Source organism: Hemitrygon akajei, chromosome 12 (assembly GCF_048418815.1).
Source record: "Hemitrygon akajei chromosome 12, sHemAka1.3, whole genome shotgun sequence".
NCBI lineage: Eukaryota > Metazoa > Chordata > Chondrichthyes > Myliobatiformes > Dasyatidae > Hemitrygon > Hemitrygon akajei.
Genome location: NC_133135.1, coordinates 66,859,441 through 66,880,743, shown reverse-complemented (window position 1 = coordinate 66,880,743; position 21,303 = coordinate 66,859,441).

Here is a 21,303-nt window from a genome sequence, read left to right as displayed (position 1 = left end):
TTTCAGTTCAGGTCAGTATGTCTACAAATTCAAACTTAACCCCCCAAAAAAACTAAATGTATGCAAAAATAATCAGTTCTTCCAGAAAATCAAATTCAAATCCTTTGAATGAGAAATGAAGTTCTACATCCAAATGTATTAAATCCTCTACATCATTAAACATTTTGTTCAAATGGGTCTTCGATCTTGGGTGGATCACCATCTTGTTTCTTGGTTCGTTGGATGAAATTGTTGATCATCCACAGAAAGTCGATTCACAAAACTAACACAACAAAAAACTGACCTGTATACAACAGGATTACAATCTGTATGTTCTTGTACGCATTCTATTTTCTATTGCAAATTAACTCAATATCACACTGTCATTTTCAAACATTCCTCAGTTACAACATTACTGAACATGTTTCACACTCAAGATATACACTCGGTACAGTGTAAGTGTTTTGACTCCCCAAATCCCTTGGTATGATTTAACAGAACTAATTTCCGACCTCACGGTAGAGATCTTGGACACTACTCTTTGCAGACATCGTCTCACTATAGCTGGTGCTCGTTATAGCCATAGCTTCAATAAATCAATGGTCAATGGTGACCCAACTGCAGCATACGGACTTAGTATTTGGTGAGACGAAGGAGAATGTTGGCCAGGAAGCACCCCACAGAGCTGAAGGTCTCTCTGCACTTGAGTTGCCTCAGCACCAAACAACAGACCAAGTGAGTTCCCCCTCGGTTACCCCAATCCACTCATCAAGGAAAGACAGGATCAAATGGCCTAGATCGTCAGACAACATTGTCTGGATGCAGTTCGATGATGATCTAGACGGCATCCTGGAAGTTGCCTTAGCAGGCCCAGTACACAGAAAGACCGACTCACTCACAGCCATAGCGTACAACCTAGCTGAGGGACGATTTGGCCCAATGGAGCAAAGTCAGCCCGAGTTACTGCAGCGACCAAATAGGAGGGAAAGGGAGGTTTGTCACTTGAGAGGTGAATTAAAGACGCTCAACAAGAGTTTTAAAACCAGCTCACCAGCTGAAGAAGAAGATATCAAGGACTTAACCAGCATGCTGTGGGAACAGCTGTGTAAACTTCGGAAGGCGGAAGATCTTCAACAACAAAGAAGGGAAGGAAGAGATAAGACGAGCGCAGTTTGTGAGAGTTCCATTCAGCTTCACCAGGACTCTTCTTGGCCAACAGGAACCTGGTATACTGTCCAGCTCGAAGCCAGAGGTAGGGGAGTTCCTGCGGGAGGCACACAGCGAACCTATGGAGGGGTCAGGGGCTAGGAACCAATCGGGCTGTGTGTAGACCAGAAAAACCATCAATTGAGCTGAACTTGAAGGAGCCTACATGGCAGTAAATCCAGGACCACATCCGGAAAGCTAAAGCATCTGCCCCATGTTCTCCTTTTTAAAATTCGATAAACCTAGTTTTCATTCCTTCACAGGTAAAGCTTTCTAACATTGCATCTTTGGGTTTTATTAACCTGGGTTACAAGAGGCACAGTTAGACAGTGTGGTGAAGAAGGTGTTTGGCATGGTGACCATCATCAAAAGGAACATTGAGTATAGGAGCTGGGACATTATGTTGCATTTGCATAACTTGGAGTATTATTTATAGGGTTTGGTTGCCCAAATTAGGAAAAATATAATTAAACTAGAAATAGTGCAGAGCAGATTTACAACGATGCTGCTAGAACTCAAGAACCTGAATCATAGGAAGAAGTTACAATTCCTTGTAACAAATTAGACTGAGAGATGATTTTATCGAAATGTATAAAATCATGAGGGGTATAGATAGGATGAATACACATAGTTTTTTCCCATGTTAGGGGAGCTTAAACACTAGAGGATGTAGGTTTGAGGTAAGAGGGGAAATACTTAAAAGGAACTGGACGGGCAAGTTCTTGGTACATAAGTACATGGATAGGAAGGTTTTAGAAGGATATGGGTCGAATGCAGGCAAACGAGACTGGCTTGGTTGGCAGCATGGCTAGCATGGATGGATTGGGCTGAAGGGCCTGTGTTACTCTGTGATTCTATAGGCTCCGTTATTATAATGAATCTAGCAGTGAACAGAAAACTGGAACAAGGCAAAAACCAGCCTGGAAAGATTCTGAGGTTCTGAAATCTGAGCCTGACTCTGACAGTAATCCTCACGGGGCAAAGCAGCCAGGGCACAAATGAAGTTGCATTGAAGTCAGCCAAGGACAGAGGTCTCACTGAGAACAAAGAAAGCGGCTTGAGTGTTAGTCCCACAAATACCATTGCTTCAAAGATCACTCGGTTAGGATAACCTGGTTGATCTGTATGTAAATTGAACCGGTTGAGATTGAAAATCTCACTGCAGATTGATTTTGTATGTTGCACTACATTTGGAGGAGCATTGTGCTAGGACAAAAAATGCAGAAATATTTGCAAAATGTCTCTGTTGCAGGTTTTTAATCGCACAATGCCATTTTTTTTCAATGGTATCAATAAATTTCCTGTTCTCGATATCCAGGTTACTAAATAAATTCAGCTTTCCCATGTTAGCCAGAGAAATATAATTGTGCACAGGGTGCCAAAATTGTATAATATGTATAGTCCTGATCATAAATCAGTGATCTCATTGATAGGATTACGTAAATGTCAGATGAAAATATTTTCAGGCTCAGCCAATAGTGTGAGTTAATCATCGTCCTTAGTTCTTCATAAAGGGCTAATTAGCTGCAATACTGATAGGTAAGGTAGCTGTTGCTCATAAAAACAATGTTCTCTGAATATCACCACATTCAAAGCAGAGGCATAGAGGCAAAATGGAATTTCTAAAACACCTTTCTCAATCTAAAGAAATCCAAAGATGCTTCACAACCAAATAAATACTTTTAGAAAATATAATAAAAATCAACACATTCTGTAGAAGAGAGAGACTTGGAACAATATATAATCTGAGAGTTTAGATAATAGCAGTATAACACCATAACATCTCTTTTAATTGACATATGGATCCATTTTTTAAAATAACCTAGCAACTACTAAAGTAGTGAAGGGAGGAATATTATGCAAAAGTTAAGTTTGTCCATTGGTATTATTAATTATTCTCTTATTATTTGCTGAAATAATGTGTTTGGAAACAGCAATAATTTTGAGATCTAACAATTGTGAATGGAAGAAACATTATTTCAGGCTAATTCTGAGGGAATTCAGGTTTATTTAAATCACTGACAGTGGAGCGACCTAATATTGCTGCCAACTGTTTGTTGCTAAATGAGAAGTCTTAAATATGTCTAGACACTGATGGAGAAAGCCTACCTTTCACTCATCCATGCCAATGTTTCATCTAGGAAGCTTGTTTACCTCCTTTCAAGCCGAAGACTGACATAACAAACTACCACTTTAAGAAAAGTAATCCTGTTTGCTCTGTCTTATCACTGGTCAATGATATGCCTGAAATTCAGCACCTTCAATAGTAAGATGTCATGGTGAAGATTAATTGTTCTTTTAGATTACATCCTTTTTAGGATATTAAGGCTATAATGCTCTCAATGTTGAAGAATAGTTATTATCCTTTGGATAATAATTGGTTTTGAAAGTGAGATTTTTCAGAATCAGAATCAGGTTTATTATCACCGGCATGTGACGTTCAATTTGTTAACTTAGCAGCAGCAGTTCAATGCAATACATAATCTAGCAGAGAGAGAGAAAAAAATAGTAATAATAAATAAAATAAAACATAATAAATAAACCAGTAAGTCAAAATAGATCATTTAAAAATGTGCAAAAACAGAAATACTGTATATTTTTAAAAAAGTGAGGTGTGTCCAAAGCTTCAAAGTCCATTCAGGAATCGGATGGCAGAGGGGAAGAAGCTGTTCCTGAATCACTGAGTGTGTGCCTTCAGGCTTCTGTATCTCCTACCCGATGGTAACAGTGAGAAAAGGGCATGTCCTGGGTGCTGGAGGTCTTTAATAATGGACGCTGCCTTTCTGAGACACCGCTCCCTAAAGATGTTCTGGATACTTTGTAGACTAGTGCCCAAGATGGAGCTGACTAGATTTACAACCCTCTGCAGCTTCTTTCGGTCCTGTGCAGTAGCCCCTCCACACCAGACAGTGATGCAGCCTGTCAGAATGCTCTCCACGGTGCAACTATAGAAGTTTTTGAGTGTATTTGTTGACATGTCAAATCTCTTCAAATTCCTAATGAAGTATAGCCACTGTCTTGCCTTCTTTATGACTACATCAGTATGCTGGAATCAGGTTAGATCTTCAAAGATCTTGACACCCAGGAACTTGAAGCTGCTCACTCTCTCTACTTCTGATCCCTCTATGAGGATTGGTATGTGTTCCTTCATCTAACCCTTCCTGAATTCCACAATCAGCTCTTTCATCTTACTGACGTTGAGTACCAGGTTGTTGCTGCAGCACCATTCCACTAGTTGGCATATCTCACTCTTGTTCGCCCTCTTGTCACCACCTGAGATTCTACCAACAATGGTTGTATCATCAGCAAATTTGTAGATGGTGTTTGAGCTATGCCTAGCCACACAATCATGTGTATACAGAGAGTAGAGCAGTGGGCTAAGCACACACCCCTGAGGTGCGCCAGTGTTGATCGTCAGCGAAAAGGATATGTTATCACCAATCCGCACAGATTAGGAAGTTTGGAAGTCGGGGATCCAATTACAGAGGAAAGTGTAGAGGCCCAGGTTCTGCAACTTCTCAATCAGGATTGTGGGAATGATGGTATTAAATGCTGAGCTATAGTCGATGAACCTATATGACCTATAGTCGATAGGTGTTTGTGTTATCTAGGTGGTCTAACGCTGTGTGGAGAGCCATGCAGATTGCATCTGCTGTTGACCTATTGTGGCAATAGGCAAATTGCAATGAGTCCGGGTCCTTGCTGAGGCAGGAGTTCAGTCTGGTCATGCCCAACCTCTCAAAGCATTTCGTCACTGTCGATGTGAGTGCTACAGGGCGATAGTCATTAAGGCAGCTCACATTATTCTTCTTTGGTACTGGTATAATTGTTGCCTTTTTGAAGCAAGTGGGAACTTCTGCCTGTAGCAGTGAGAGGTTGAAAATGTCCTTGAGTACTCCCACTAGTTGGTTGGTACAGGATTTCAGAGCCTTACCAGGTACTCCATCGGGACATCTGCCTTTGCAAGGGTTCACTCTCTTTACAGACAGACTAACATCGGCCTCTGAGACAGAGATCACAGGGTCACAATGTCTTGCAGTCCCTGCCAGAGTTGCCGTGTATCTGATATTGCCTCCAAACTTGTTTGAAATTGTCCCTTTGCCCTTGAAATAGCCCTCTGAAAATCATACCTGGTTTTCTAGTACAGGCCTGGGTTGCCAGACTTGAATGTCACAGATCTAGCCTTCAGCAGACGACGTACCTCCTGGTTCATCCACGGCTTTTGGTTTGGGAATGTACAGTAAATCTTTGTAGGCACACACTCATCCACACAGGTTTTAATGAAGTCGGTAACAACTGCAGCATACTCATCCAGATTCGAAGGTGAATCCCTGAATACGGTCCAGTCCACTAATGCAAAGCAGTCCTGTAGGCGTTCCTCTGCTTCCCTTCTCCATACCTTCTTGGTCCTCACTGCTGGTGCTGCAGTCTTCAGTCTCTGCCTATACTAGAGTAGAAATACAGCCAGGTGATCTTTGTATAGTGCTTTTTCATTGGTTAACTTGGTACTACAGTATTTGAATAAGTGCTTTCTCATTGGTTGAAACTTATCTACAAATTTGAAAGGAATCTCCCTTACCTATGGTATAAAATTGCTAAACACAAAGCAGTGCCACTTTAATATTCTTAGCATCTTAGTCTCTTGACTTTAAGCCTTCTGCTGCTAGCTTAGGCCATAAGACCATAAGATATAGGAGCAGAATTAGGCCATTTGGCCCATTGAGTCTGCTCCACCGTTCAATCATAGGCTGATCCAATTCTTTCAGTCATCCCCACTCCCCAGCCTTCTCCCAATACCCTTTGATGCCCTGGCTAATCAAGAATCTATCTATCTCTGCCTTAAATACACCCAATGAATTGGCCTCCACAGCTGCTTGTGGCAACAAATTCCACAGATTTACCACCCTCTGACTAAAGTAATTTCTCCGCATCTGTGTTCTAAATGGATGTCCTTCAATCCTGAAGTCATGCCCTCTTGTCCTAGACTCCCCTACCATGGGAAGTAACTTTGCCATATCTAATCTGTCCAGGCCGTTTAACATTTGGAATGTTTCTATGAGATGCGAGGGTGTTCATTTCTGCCGCCTGCGTGAGATGACGAGTCAATTGGGACCCTGAGGACTTGTGGAAACTGTGTGGTGGTTTCTTTCGAACTTACAGTCTTTTAACATCTTTGGACTATTTTTACTGTGCCCATGGTCTGTTTTTTTAAATTAATTATGCTATTAGGTGAGCGGGCAAATTCATGGCAGGTGAAATTTAATGTGGATAAATGTGAGGTTATCCACTTTGGTTGCAAGAACAGGAAAACAGATTATTATCTGAATGGTGGCCAATTAGGAAAAGGGGAGGTGCAACGAGACCTGGGTGTTATTGTACACCAGTCTTTGAAAGTGGGCATGCAGGTACAGCAGGGGGTGAAAAAGGCAAATGGTATGTTGGCATTCATAGCAAAAGGATTTGAGTACAGGAGCAGGGAGGTTCTATTGCAGTTGTACAAGGCCTTGGTGAGACTGCACCTAGAGTATTGTGTGCAGTTTTAGAACATATAGAATATAGAATAGTACAGCATATTACAGGCCCTTTGGCCCACAATGTTGTGCTGACCCTCAAACCCTGCCTCCCAGATAACCCCCCACCTTAAATTCTTCCATATACCTGTCCAGTAGTCTCTTAAACTTCACTAGTGTGTCTGCCTCCGCCACTGACTCAGGCAGTGCATTCCACACACCAACTACTCTCTGAGTGAAAAACCTTCCTCTAATATCCCCCTTGAACTTCCCTCCCCTTAACTTAAAGCCATGTCCTCATGTACTGAGCAGTGGTGCCCTGGGGAAGAGGTGCTGGCTGTCCACTCTATCTATTCCTCTTAATATCTTGTATACCTCTATCATGTCTCCTCTCATCCTCCTTCTCTCCAAAGAGTAAAGCCCTAGCTCCCTTAATCTCTGATCATAATCCATACTCTCTAAACCAGGCAGCATCCTGGTAAATCTCCTCTGTACCCTTTCCAATGCTTCCACATCCTTCCTATAGTGAGGCGACTAGAACTGGACACAGTACTCCAAGTGTGGCCTAACTAGAGTTTTATAGAGCTGCATCATTACATCGTGTCTCTTAAACTCTATCCCTCGACTTATGAAAGCTAACACCCCATAAGCTTTCTTAACTACCCTATCTACCTGTGAGGCAACTTTCAGGGATCTGTGGACATGTACCCCCAGATCCCTCTGCTCCTCCACACTACCAAGTATCCTGCCATTTACTTTGTACTCTGCCTTGGAGTTTGTCCTTCCAAAATGTACCACCTCACACTTCTCCAGGTTGAACTCCATCTGCCACTGCTCAGCCCACTTCTGCATCCTATCAATATCTCTCTGCAATCTTGGACAATCCTCTACACTATCTACAACACCACCAACCTTTGTGTTGTCTGCAAACTTGCCAACCCACCCTTCTACCCCCACATCCAGGTCGTTAATAAAAATCACGAAATGTAGAGGTCCCAGAACAGATCCTTGTGGGACACCACTAGTCACAACTCTCCAATCTGAATGTACTCCCTCCACCACAACCCTCTGCCTTCTGCAGGCAAGCCAATTCTGAATCCACGTGGCCAAACTTCCCTGGATCCCATGCCTTCTGACTTTCTGAATAAGCCTACCATGTGGAACCTTGTCAAATGCCTTACTAAAATCCATGTAGATCACATCCACTGCACTACCCTCATCTATATGCCTGGTCACCTCCTCAAAGAGCTCTATCAGGCTTGTTAGACACGATCTGTCCTTCACAAAGCCATGCTGACTGTCCCTGATTTGATCCCCTAATCTGAGGAAAGACATTCTTGCCATAGAGGGAGTACAAAGAAGGTTCACCAGATTGACTCCTGGGATGGCAGGACTTTCATATGAAGAAAGACTGGATTGACTAGGCTTATACTCGCTGGAATTTAGAAGATTGAGGGGGGATCTTATTGAAATGTATAAAATTCTAAAGGGATTGGACAGGCTAGATGCAGGAAGATTGTTTCCAATGTTGGGGAAGTCCAGAATGAGGGGTCACAGTTTAAGAATAAAGGGGAAGCCTTTTAGGATCGAGATGAGGAAAAACATCTTCACACAGTGAGTGGTGAATCTGTGGAATTCTCTGCCACAGGAAACAGTTGAGGCCAGTTCATTGGCTATATTTAAGAGGAAATTAGATATGGCCCTTGTGGCTAAAGGGATCAGGGGAGGGGTATGGAGAAAAAGCAGGTACAGGGTTCTGAGTTGGATGATCAGCCATGATCATACTGAATGGTGGTGCAGGCTCAAAGGGCCGAATGGCCTACTCCTACACCTATTTTTATGTTTCTATGTTTGCACTATTGTAACTATATGTTGTAACTATGTGGTTTTGTGCAGGTCTTGTAGCTTTAGTTTTTGGTCTTGTTTTGTCTGGTGGATTTGGAGCTCCTTTCTGGGAAACGCGCTAAAACGGTAGCGTGATATTAATACGCAGTAGCTTCTCTGGATGGATTGGAGACTGCCAAACGTTATGTGGATTTTCTGGTGTAGTCTGTTTTGTCATGTGCTTTTGTGATATCATTCTGGAGGAACGTTGTCTCATTTTTTAACTGCATTGCTTTTGTGGTTTCTAAATGACAATAAACTGAATCTGAATCTGATTCTCATGAACTCCGGGGAATACAGCCCAAGAGTTGCCAAATGTTTCTCATATGGTAAACCTTTCATTCCTGGAATCATTCTTGTGAGCCTTCTCTGAGCCCTCTCCAATGTCAGTTTATACTTTCTAAAATAAGGAGCCCAAAACTGAACACAATACTCCAAGCATAGTCTCACGAGTCCCTTATAGAGCCTCAACATCACACCCCTGCTCTTATATTCTATACCTCTAGAAATGAATGCCAACATTGCATTCACCTTCTTCACAACCAACTCAACCTAGAGGTTAACCTTCAGGGTATCTTGCATAAGGACTCCCAAGTCCCTTTGTATCTCTGCATTTTGAATTCTCTCCCCATCTAAATAATATTCTGCCCATTTATTTCTTTCACTAAAAAGCATGACCATACACTTTCCAACATTGTATTTCATTTGCCTCTCCTTTGCCCATTCCCCTTTGGCCATATCTAAGTCTCTCTGCAGACTCTCTGTTTCCTCAACACTACCTGCTCCTCCAGCTATCTTTCTATCATCGGCAAATTTAGCCACAAATCCATTAATCTCAGTCCAAATCACTGATATACATTGTAAAAAGCAGCGGTCCCAGCACCGACCCCTGTGGAACTTCGCTGGTAACCGGTAGCCAGCCAGAATAGGATCCCTTTATTCCCACTCTCTGTTTTCTGCTGATCAGCCAATGCTCCACCCATGCTACCAATTCCCCTGTAATTCCATGGGCTCTTATTTTGCTAAGCAGTCTCATGTGTGGCACCTTGTCAAAGGCCTTCTGAAAATCCAAGTGCACCACGTCTACTGCTTCTCCTTTGTCTACCCTGCTTGTAATTTCCTCGAAAAATTTCATTAAGCTTGTCAGGCAGGATTTTTCTTTCAGAAAACCATGCTGGCTTTGGCCTATCTTGTCATGTGCCTCCAGCTACTCCATAATCTCATCCCTAACAATTGATTCCAACAACTTCCCAACCACTGATGTCAGGCTAACAGGTCTATAGTTTCATTTCTGCTGCTTTCCACCCTTCTTAAATAACAGAGAAACATTTGCAATTTTCCAGTCATCCGGTACAATGCCAGAATCTGTTGATTCTTGTAAGTTCCTTGTTAATGCCTCCACAATCTCTCCAGCTACTTCTTTCAGAACCCAAGAGTGCATTCCATCAGATGCAGGAGATTTATCCACCCTCAGACCATTAAGCTTCCTGAGCTCCTTCTCAGTCGTAATTTTCACTACACATACTTTACTTCCCTGACACTCTTGAATGTCCAGTATATTACAAATGTTTTCCACTGTGAAGACTGATGCAAAATACGCTTTCAGTTCCTCTGCCATCTCTGCATCTCTCATTACAATATCTCCAGTGTCATTTTCTATTGGTTCTACATCTACCCTCCACTCTCTTTTACCCTTTATATACTTAAAAAAGCTTTTAGTATCTTCTTTGATATTAGTCACCAGCTTCCCTTCATAATTCATCTTTTTCTTCCTAATGACCTTCTTAGTTTCCTTCTGCAAGTTTTTAAAAGCCTCCCAATCCTCTATTTTCACACTAGCTTTGGCTTCCTTGTATGCCCTCTCTTTTGCTTTTACTTTGGCTCTGACTTCACTTATCAGCCACGGGTAGTGTCCTTCTTCCATCTGAAATTTTTTTCTTATTTGGAATATCTGTCTTGCACTTCCCTCATTTTTCACAGAAATCCAGCCATTGCTGCTCTGCTGTCCTTCCTGCTAATGTCCCTTTCCAGTCAACTTCAGCCAGTTCCCCTCTCATGCCATTGTAATTTCCTTTGTTCTATCAACGCTTAATAAAACCATCATGAAGCAATGAGTTTTATGCCTCTTCCCTGACTACTGAAAGAACCTTGGATTAAAACATTAGAATCCAACATCTGGAAACTAAGACTTACTAGTGATAGGTGCTGTTATATCTTGCCTGCATTGCCCTAAAATTTGTTGTAGAAATTGCCTCTCTGGTTCTGCACCAGTGATTCCAGTGACTTAATTAATTTCATGGCCTAGAGAAGGGGAATGATAATTGAACCAAATATTTTATTGTGTTTAATTACCTTTATCTTTGTTTTTAATTTGTATTTAATTAATATTTTTAATTTTAATGACTTTAACAATTTGCACATGTCAGATACATTTAGAAGTAAAAGAGTCTCACAGGTTTTGACTGGAGATAAAACCCTAACCAGCTTTACCTCCTGATATAGTTTGTTTGAGTGCTTTGTGAAAAGGGGCTCAACATTACACTGCCTGAGGTCTACTTGTCACAATGCTGGAGCATCCAGGCTCTCTGTGCTGATTTAAAATAAAGAATGTTGGAAACATCAGGCGTGTGTGATATACCCAGCAGTACATGCAATACTTGGAAAAGAGCCAAAATTGCAGATGGATGACTGCTGGAAATGATCAGTTGAAACATAGACAGAATGAAAGATTGAGTTGCTTAAAGTTTGGAAATTCAATATTGAGCTCAAAGGCTGCGGTGTTGAAGATTGAGGTGTTGTTCCTCTACCATTCATTGGGCCTCACAGTAATAGAGCAAGAAGCCTAGCCCCATTGGTCAGCTTGGGAGTGGGATGCAGAATTAAAGTGACTCTTTGATCGCTTTTGTGTTAGCTACCAATAGCTTCAATATAATATTCTCATCGTGCAGTTTAAGTCCTTTCATAGCTTCATCTCTTCCTAGTCAATCCTCCCTTGTGCTGCACTTCTCAGCAATCAATATTCCTTCAATTGTGGCATCTCCCACATTTTTATCCCACTAATGTTAGGTGTGTCTTCAGCTGTCCAGACAAGACAGCTTTTTAATTCCTCCTACCTAAACTTTTCCAACTCCCTCATCTATGAAAACTCTTAAATCTTATAGTCACCTTCTCTACATGTTTCCTGCTTCAATTCTGTGTGCACCTTTTCTTTAAGTTCAAAGTAAATTTGCTATCAAAGTACCGGTAATTATATGTCACCATCTACTACCCCGAGATTCATCTTCTTTGGGCATTTGCAGTAAATACGAAAAACACAATAGAATCAATGAAAAACTGTGCACAACAAAGATGGATAATGTACAAAAAACAACTGATTGGGCAAATGCAAAAAAAACCTAAACAAACAAATCTATAAACAAATAAATAAATAAATGTTGAGAGCGTGAGTTATAGAATGCTTGAAAGTGAATCCATAGTGTGTGGAATCAGCTCAGTGTTGGATTGAGAGGCGTATCCCCTCTGGTTCCAGTGCCTGGTGGTTGAGGAGTAATAATTGTTCCTGAACCTGGTGGTGTGGAACCTGATGGCCGCAGCAAGAACAGAGAATGGCTTGGATGGTGGGGGACCTCGAAGATGGATGCTGCTTTCTTGTGGCTGCACTCCTAGATGTGCTCACTGATGGGGCGGGCTTTGCCTGTGACGGACTGGGCTGTAGATTTTTCTTCTCAAGAGCACTGGTGTTTCCATACTAGGTTGTGATGTAACCAGTCACTACACACTCCACCATACACCTATAGAAGTTTGTCAAAGCTTTAGATGACATGCTGAAACATCGCAAATTTCTAAGAAAAGAGAGGTGCTGCCTTACCTTCTTTGTAATGGCACTTACGTGCTGGCTCCAGGACAGATCCTCTGAAATGATAATGCTGAGGAATTTATAGTTGCTGACACTCTCCAATCTAATCCCCTGATGAAGACTGGCTCATGGACCCCTGGTTTCCTCTTCCTATAGTCAATAATCAACTCTTTGATTTTACTGCCATTGAGTGACAGGCTGTTGTTGTGGCATGATTCAGCCAAATTTTCAGTCTCCTTCCTACAGTACATGCTGATTCATTGCCAGCTTTGATTCGGCCGATGACAGTGGCTTAATCAGCAAACTTAAATATGGCATTGGAGCTGTATCTAGCCTTACAGTCATGTATAAAGTGAATAGATCAGGGGGCCAGGCACACAGCCTTGTGGGCACATATGCCAATGGAGACTGTGGAGGAGAAGTTGCCAATCCAAGCTGATTGGGGCCTACAAGTGACAAAATCAATGGTCCAATTGCACAAGGAGGTCGTGAGGACCATGTTTTGAAGCTTATTGATTAGTTTTGAGAGGATGATAGTTTTGAATGGAGAGCTGCAGTTAATGAAGAGCAGTCTGATGTACCGCCTTCACTGTCAGATGTTCCAGACTTGAATGAAAAACCAATTAAATGGCATCTGCTATTGACCTTTTGTGATAGTAGGCAGATTAGAATGGACCCAAGTCACTCCCAAGGGAAATTTAGATAACTGGTTTAACAATATTAAAGACGGTAATGTGTTTCTGTGAAGTCACTGTGAAATATCATTTCTGTGGTTCCCCATCCAGAACACCCATGCCGAATCATATCCGAATTTACTATGTGTTGTGGGCTGAAACAAGCAGGTCTTACTCTAGGGTCATGGTTCAGATGTTTAATCTTGATGCAGCGTGTCTGCACCAGCGGTGTATTGATCATTGGATCATCGACTAGGAGATGCTGCTTGGCTTTCTGGTATTGGTTTAGGAGGAAGGTGGACCTGATCAGGCTGTCATTGAAAGGCAGCTTAGAATGAAACTACCTTCACATGCAGCTGGGGGCCAGAATCCACAGAGGCTGTTAACTTTAGCACCACTCTCAACCTCTGTATTCTTTGAATTGCATATTGAGCATATCTTTGTCAATTCTGGAGAAAGTGACATGGTTAGTCATTACACCTTTCCTTGGAGGTAGTCAGGAATCCTGGAAATGAAATGCTACTGAAAATCAAAATGGAAGATATGGAAATATAAGACATGAAAAGAATATGCTGAAAGTGCTCATCGGCCCAAGCAACGCACATAGAAAGAGAAACAGAGTTTAACCGAACTGGTAAGTGTTTCTGGCATTTTCTGATTTTATTGAAATGATAACACTGTGACTCGAGTAATAAACCATGATAGATTTGTCACACATTCATAAGTTTCACATGTACTACCAAAACTCTTTGCTGTAACCTCCCAATTTCCCTCTCCCCTTTTCTGTCCCAATGAGAAATTAAAATATGGCCCCATGAATTTTGTGAGACCCATCCTCATTCTCTGCCTGATAGATGGTTACAGAGGTAGAATGAGGAAGGGATAGATCGGAAAACCGTGTTCAAAACATTTCCTAATTTAAAGAAGTGCTTTGGGGGAAGTGTAGGAAGGTACATTCCACTTTGACTAATAGTGCAACAGAAAGGAGGTGAAAAGAGTGAGATCAAATCACATAATTTGCATTTGAGATCTTTACATGGTGCTGCTTTCAGTAAAAAATAATACAAGGATCTGATTTGAGGGATAAGAAGTGAAGACTGTTTGTAGTGAGGAAATGTGAAAGTATAGGACAAGGAGAAGGTGATCCAGGTGAAGTTTGCATAAGTATTAAAGCACTGAAGCTGTGACTATGCCTTTGCTGTGGGATAAGAATCAAAAGACTCATTCTTTTGTCCTTTCAACAGGGGTCATATTGCATTCAAGTTGTGCAAGGCTCGGTTTCGGATATATTTCTCTTCTGTTCCAAATTTTACTAATAATGAACTGAAATACATTTCATATAAAATAAAAACTGATGCCAATAGAAGCTACTTCTCTATGAAGAATGGCTGATAAGTGTTTGATGTATCTAGTTTGCCGCTGTAAAACCTGAGGTGCTTATAACTTTGCAGGTAGGCCCTCTGTGGTGTACGAATCTATTTCTTTTAGTGCAACGACTCCCCTTTATTATGTGCCTTTATTAATTTGATATGTAGTTGTACAGACACAACAAGTTGATGACGAGTATGAACCTGAATATCAGCAAATATCACCAATTGCATCAACAGTTATGAGATGACAGAACTCAGAAGAAGGGAGAGAGACAGCGAGAGGAAAGAGCGAGCCTGTACAGAGAAGGCCGTCACGTATGCTAACACAGGGATGTGTGAGTGACAGAGCACAGTACACAGTGAGAAACGCATAACTAGGAAAGCTAAAGTGAAAATAATGTGACGTTGGCCATAAGGCTGATTTATACTTGTGTGTACTAGCTTACGCCGTAACCTGCTCAAGTGGGCTACGCTGTTGTGAGCATTTATACTTGTGCGTTGGTGTGTCTGCGTCGCTCTGCAATTCACCACCAAAACACTAGTTGGCGGTGGGGTTCCTATGCCACTGTGTTGAGTCTCTTGGTGTTGAAATTCAACATGAAGAAACTCAAATTTCAAACAATGACGACTGAAACTGAAGGAGGGTGAATTTTCTGTGCTTGTCCGGCCACTGAGAGACATGGACGAGGAAATACATTTCAAGTATTTTCGGATGTCGGCAGGCAGATTTGATGATTTGGTTCATCGTCTCCAACCATCTATTTCATATCGGTGTACGCACAGTATATTCAGAGACTGGCAATCACCATTCGAGTTTTAGCTTCAGGTAGAAGTCAACAGGCTGTAGCAGCTAGCTACAAACTGGCGTCAAGCACAGGGTCCTCCATAATTTCCGAGGTCTGTAAAGCTTTATGGAAAGCACTGCAGCAGGAGTTCCTTCCCTGCTCTTCAGTCTCCCAGTGGGAAGCTATTGCAGCGTCAGAAGAAATGCGATGCTACCAAGCGGATCAATCACAGTTGTTGTGGTCTGCGTCGCCATGACGCGTAGTTACATCTTTGGGGAGGTGTGCGTCAGGCTATGGGGTAGGGTACAGCGTAGGGTATGGTGTCGGGTACGAGGCTACGCTGTACCTATGGTGTCAATTTGACGCACAAGTATAAATTGGCCTTTAGTCAGGAAGTTGGTGAATTTGATAGTGCTAGTGAGAACTGGGGGTCATATATTGAGAAATTTGAACTATATGTTGAAGCCTGAGGAAAAGTACACACTCAGGACAACAAATACTTTTTTGGGTTTTAATTCCTTTATCTGTTTTAGATTTTTAAGTGCCAGAAGATGTTCTCAAAACAAAACAAACAACTTTACAAACAGGTCCTGCCATTACAATCTCCGTTTAACCTTCGATCCACACACTTGTGTCTCAAAAAATTGCATATGCAGTATAAAAATACAAAGAAAATCGCAGAAAACTAATACACTAATACGGTAGTGGCAATTCCGAATGAACACAATACAAACAACACTAGAATCCCCCAACCCTGAATCTTATACATAGCAGTGAAAAATGTAAGCGAATGCATCTCACTTAAGATGTCTACTACTTTTTAGTACACACGTGCTGAACCCTCGAACAGAGACTAAACATTCACGTTAAGCGGTTACATGCACTATCAGTCACGATACAATAAAGTTAGATAAATAGTATGCTTTGGCACAACTTTTACAAGATATTGCCTGGTAGTTAAATTACAGGAAGACTGATCTACTTGGCTGGTGAGGAACTTTGCAAACTACGCTATCCAGCATCGAGTTCTTTACTGGTGAAAATCTAAAGCATCCACATGTAAAACATGTCAAATTACTGATATTCCCGATTTGCCAACAAGCATAAACGAATTCACATGGATTTTCCTTATCATGCCCAGTACCTCTGGGGGAACTTGATTCCAATGCCCCACCAGCTTCTGCAGCAGAAAACAAAATAGTCTCCCCACTATCCCGCGTGTGCGTAATGACGGCACAATCTCCACTTAAAGGTACAGACAACTATTCTAGCATTACCCAGATGGAAGCCCGAGTACACTTTTTAATGATAATGAATAGCATTCGATGGTCACCCAGTTACATATATTGTAATGCTAATGATGTGGATGAGGAAAAGAACATATCCACACTTCTTACCTTAATGGGTGATAAAATGTACAGTCTCTTGTGCAATTTAGTAACTCCTGAAAAGCCAGCAGGCAATACATTTGACAAAATTGTTGAAATTTTACAAAATCACTTGAGCCCAAAACAGCTAGTAATAGCTGAGAGATTTAGATTTTACAAAAGGATCCAGTCAAAGGATGAAAGCATTTCTAAATACATTGCAGAACTGTGTAAACTTTCCCAATACTGTGACTTTGAAGATGGAATTTCTGATGAATCAAGAGGCAGCCTTTTATGTAGAATGCATAGTCAAAGCACTCAAAAGAAGCTACTATCAGAAAGAGATCTCATCTTAGAACAGGCATTAATCATTACAATATCAATGGAGATAGCAGCAAAGGATGCATCAGAACTACAGAAGAAAGTTTAGAATGTGAAATGCTCAAAATGTCTCTGAATAGTGTAAAAAGCCAAAAATGTTATCAATGTGGCAAATCTTCCCATGATGCAAATGACTGTTGGTTCAACGAAAAAGTTTGCAGAGTGTCACAGATAAGGTCACATATAGAGAGTGTGCAAGTCAGACAAAAAAAGCACAGCCAAAGAGTGAAACCACATGGAGTGAAAAGTTTCAAACACAAAACTAAACAAGTGACTGAATGCGAAACACTGAATCAGACAACACAGTCTGTCATGCCTAGAACTGCATTGCATTACTGAAGCAGATCGCAAAATCATCTGACTCACAACAGATGTTTCTGGTGTAAAACTGAAAATGGAGCTGAATACAGGGTCAGCTTTGTCTGTGATTTCAGAAGATGACTACAACAGACTGTTTTCTAAGCTACTATTAGAAAAGACCTCGGGGTTGCTAAAGACCTACACAGGCAAAAAAAGTGTCTCCCAAAGGCAAACAGAAAGTGAATGTCATGTATGGAGGCAAAAGGCAGCAGTTAGAACTTGACATGTTGAAATGTGGAGGGCCAGCACTTTCATACGTGAATGGTTGTGAAAAATCTAACTAGACTGGAACATAATCAAAGCTCTCAATGTATCATCAATAGGCAACTGCAGCCCAAATGGTAGCACTAACCAGATACTGGCACAGCGGCTTAATGCTAATGAGAAGGTGTTCAAAGGCATGAAGCTCAGAAATGAACTGGATGAAGCAGCAACACCTAGCTTCCATAAAGTTCATCCAATGCCATACACACTACATCCTACAGTGGATGCTGAACTTCAGAGCTTGGAGACATCTGGCATTCTCTCCAAGGTAGAGTGGAGCGATTGGCCCATGCCTGGGGCGTATCTACGGAAAATAGCGCCTATGGCAAGCACTGAAATTGCACCCCTGTCCAAATGTCTGACACCCATCTTCTAGATAACTCTACCATAATATCAGCTCAAAAATACAAGTCAAGCTCGTTAACCTTTTAATTAACAAATTAATGAAAATTATAACTCCACCTTCCTTGCTTTCATGGATGCAAATTGGCCTATGATGTGATCAAAGTCAATTTTTTTTCCATTTCTTCTCTTTCTACATTCAGCAGAGCAAGATCACAGAGTCTGCCTTGACCCATGGAGGCTCTCAAATATGAAAGTATTAGTTTTAACTTGCTGAATGATCTCTCACAGCTGGCGATGGAAACTGCGATGGTTAGCATTATCTGAATAGCAATGCAAAGATTGGGAAAGACACTCTCATCTCCATACTGAACAATAAATTCAAGAAGCTCTTGATATTTTCATGTTGACCCACCTTGATAGCAACATTCTGCAATCCAAAATTTCTTCATATAGCTGCTGTCCATCAACATCAGAGCTGTACAATTTGCTCAAATTCTCACAGTTCTTTTTAGGTCGTTACTGTCAGCACCGTAACACAATCCCTCGACATCGAGAAGGAACCCAAACTTGGTGTCAGTGTCGTGCAAACGAGCGAACCTTTCATCCATTTCTCTGTGAAGAGGGTCGAGTGTTCTCTTCATGACTCTTTTCATTTCCTCCTTAGCTGTTAACCCAGCGTCTCTCGAGTTCTCATCAGCCATTCGTTTCTTTCGTCTCTGACGTCTTTCAACTTCAATATTCCATTCTTGACAGAGACTGACTCCTTCGAGTGAATCACTGACCAATACTTCTCTTTCATCATAAAAATGATCTCGGAGGGCTTTCAAATCCAGGGCAGCATTGTTGAAGCTCATGCTGGGATCCTGCAGCCTCTTTTGAATACAGTCAATGTGAATGAGTACTTTGTTCCAAAATCCTAGCAAAATCAGAAAATCGTAACTCAACATGTGGTTGTACAGCTGCCTTGTGTCACTTCTTGTTTCACTGGTCTCGTTTTCATTGTCTATCATGTCCTGGAGAACTTGAAGATTCTCCTCAAGGTACTTGTTGAGAGGCTTCACTGCTTCTGTCCTTGTACTCCACCTGGTTTCAGACTTTGACTTAACAACCACAGGCATGATGTTTTTGAGTTTTTCCCAGTGCTGTGTTGAATGAGAGAAAAACACATAGAGAGCTTTGATGGTTCCAAAAACCGTGACCATCGTTGTATCTTGCTTGGCAGCATGTACACCCACCAAGTTGACTGAGTGAATGTCTCTTCCACATACTTCACTACTTCTGGCATCTGCTCACAGTGTGCCTGATCAGGAGTCAAGTTGAACATGAGACCATAGTACTTGGCTTTACGAATGCTTCTCAGTAAACTCTGGCGAACAGTGGATGCCATCATGTGGATGTATTCATTCTGGATAGCCGGTGAAAGATAAGACGTGGATCCAGGATGACTTTTCAAATGAGTGAGGTGTTCTTTTATTACAGGGTCAAAGATGGCCAATAGTTTCAGTAAGCCAAGGAAATTTCCCACATTGGAGTCATCGCCTAGCTGAAGTGACTTGCTGGGTCCTCGCAAAGCCAGGTTCTGAGTCGCAAGGAATTTTATGCAGTGAAGGATTCTCATTAAGATATCACGCCACTTCTGCTTTTCCTTCTCAATCTCTGACTGAAATATCGCGTCAATAACTCCTCTGTTTCCAGCTAAATTTCTTCCCATTTCTTTCCACTGTGTGAAGCATTCCCGATGATTCTTGGCATTTTCATGAACACTAATCCTTTCAGGTGCTTTCCACTGGTTGAATCCACTTTCTTGCTCCAATGAAGATTGAAAGTCTGACCGGGAATAGAGAAGAGAACAGGTACAAAATGCAGATGTTTTAGAAGGGGAATAGACCAGCCATGAGCGAGTCATGACCATTTCCCAATTTCCTCTTGAACAAGTTTTGTTTTATTGGGTGGTTATTTGTTGATAGGAAAGGCCCCTCACTGTTCTGGAAATACTTTGAACCCAGCTTTATTATTTCTGTTCTCAACGCGTCAGGCTGAACTGTTTTTCCAGTATCCTTGTCGAACTTCAGAAGTCCAATGTCATGCTGTTCAATCACTTCTGGTATGACAGTTTGAGGCTCTTTGACACCTTCCAATTCACTAGGTTCAGTGTTGTCAGGTAAAATCTTGTCAGATAAAATCTCGTCAATAAACTCAACATCACCACCACAACCATCGTCTTCCCCTCCTGTCATGTCCACGTTCTCTGTGGCAGCATCACTCCTAATCTCGTCATACTCAGATTTATCTGACTTGACTTCCTCCTCAGCTTGTGACGCATTTGTACTTGATCCACCTTCGGATTCTAACAAACTTTTAGCAGGTGCAGGCAACTCCATGGACCGTGTCGAACTACTTGTTCCAGGCTTTTCAAAGAAGGGCATGAAGAACTTGCTCGACTTCTTGGCTTCCTCTGCCTCCAACTTCCATCTCTTCTGTCCTTCAGCTCCACTTTCCTTCTTCTTCGTGAAGAAACATTTCATGGTCTTCTTACACAATGCTCTGAAATAAGGCCATCCTAGTGCTTCTCACCCATGATAATTCAAGACTGATCATATATCTGAAGAAAATCCTTATTTCACTATCCAAGGATGGCTTGTCTAACTTTACTAGAAACTGCTCAGTGGCACCCCCCCTCAACTGGCGCCCAGGGCATGTGCCATACCTGCCATGCCTTAGATACGCCACTTGCCCATGCCCATTGTCTTGGTGATCAGGAAAGGGAAGACCAGAGCTGTTCGCATACGCAGGGACTTCAAAGTGAGCATCAACCCTGTGCTGCATACAATGTAGTACCCCCTGCCGTGAATCGAAGATATCTTTGCATCTTTGGCAAGTATGGAGAGGTCATCAAAGTTTGACTTGTCACAAGCTTATCTGCAAATGGAGATTGAGGAGTCAAGTAGGAAGTTCCTCACAATCAACACTCATAAGGGACTGTTCCAGAATAGTCATCTCGTCTTTGGCATTGCAGCAGCTCCAACAATTTGGCAAAGAGCAACGGACTAAGTACTCCAAGGTATCCCAGGAACATAATGTTATCTTGATGACATTATTGTGACCTCCAGAACCTTGGTGTAGTTCTTACCAGGCTGAGTGAGTATGGTCTGTGTGTGAAGAGAGATAAATAAGAGTTGTTCAAGACTGAAATCTCATATTGTGGACATGTCACTGACAAGCGTGGCTTACATAAGTCACAAGAGAAGTTTGAACCAATATGCAGGCACCCAAACTGGGAAATGTGTGGCAATTCAGGTCATACTTGGGCCTTGTAAACTAC